We start from the raw sequence: 1,028 nt of genomic DNA on the forward strand, positions 1-1,028 counted from the left end.
TCTGTGGGTAGCAGTAATCCAAGTTTCTGCTGGTACAGGTGGTATAAGCAAGAAGCAGCAGGATCGGAGACCCCTTTCAAGTACGACAAGCCACTTCTCAGCTTCTCTGCATCCCGCGAAAGCAGCTGCTTTTACAGATGTGGTGCATGCAATTTCGCTGGCTGCACTTTATCGGGCCGAGTCGAGGTGAATGTGCTGTGTGAGTAATGCCTTTGAATGCCTTGGTGGGCGAAGGGGGTGGGCGTGCCAGGAGGGGGAGGGGCGTTCTCCTCTGGTGCCTGTGGGCCCACCATGCATCCGCTCCATCCACTGGCACAGCAGTGCCGTGGAGCGCAGGATGAGCCGCAGGGAGGTCTTGGGGCCGTGATGCAAAGGTCGGCCCAGGCTTGGCTGCTGTGAAGAAGGCAAGCTCCAGGTTAGGCAGAATCAGGAAAGGATGGAAAATACGGCTGCCAAGATTAGACCATGTAGTGCTCCTGTCACAGGAGAGGAAACAGATATTGCAGAGCTGGGGAAATGCAGAAAAGGGAGACAGAAATCAGCATGGAGCTCGGGTGATCCCTTGTCGAGGAAGGATTTCACCCACTGGAGCTGCAGACTGATTCTCACAGAAGCTTTCTTGGACTAGAGCCTAATTCATCAAGAGGGATGGACTGCCATGAAGACTTTCACATTTATATGCAGGGCATGGAAGGACGGAGGAATGAACTGCAAACCGTGGGGCCTGAAGAAAATTAAATGTAGAATGTGACGATGACACAAGCATCACATATTGCTTTTAATGTCCCTCTGGCTTCAGTGTTTATGGAGATTCCCCACTCTCCGGCCTTGCCAACCTAGGCGCCAGACATAAGCCCAGGCAGCTCCCTACTGCCGCACACCCCTCATGTCCTGGGTTATTCTGCACACAAGTTCATGCCAGAATAAGATTGTTATCCTTTAGGTTGCCACAGAACTCTTTGCTGCTTTTTGCTGCAGTGGGCTAAAATGGCTAGTGCCCTTTATTTATGTATTTGGGACATTTCTAT

This window comes from Varanus komodoensis, unplaced genomic scaffold (genome assembly GCF_004798865.1).
Source record: "Varanus komodoensis strain SLA01 unplaced genomic scaffold, ASM479886v1 scaffold93, whole genome shotgun sequence".
Taxonomy (NCBI): Eukaryota; Metazoa; Chordata; class Lepidosauria; order Squamata; family Varanidae; genus Varanus; species Varanus komodoensis.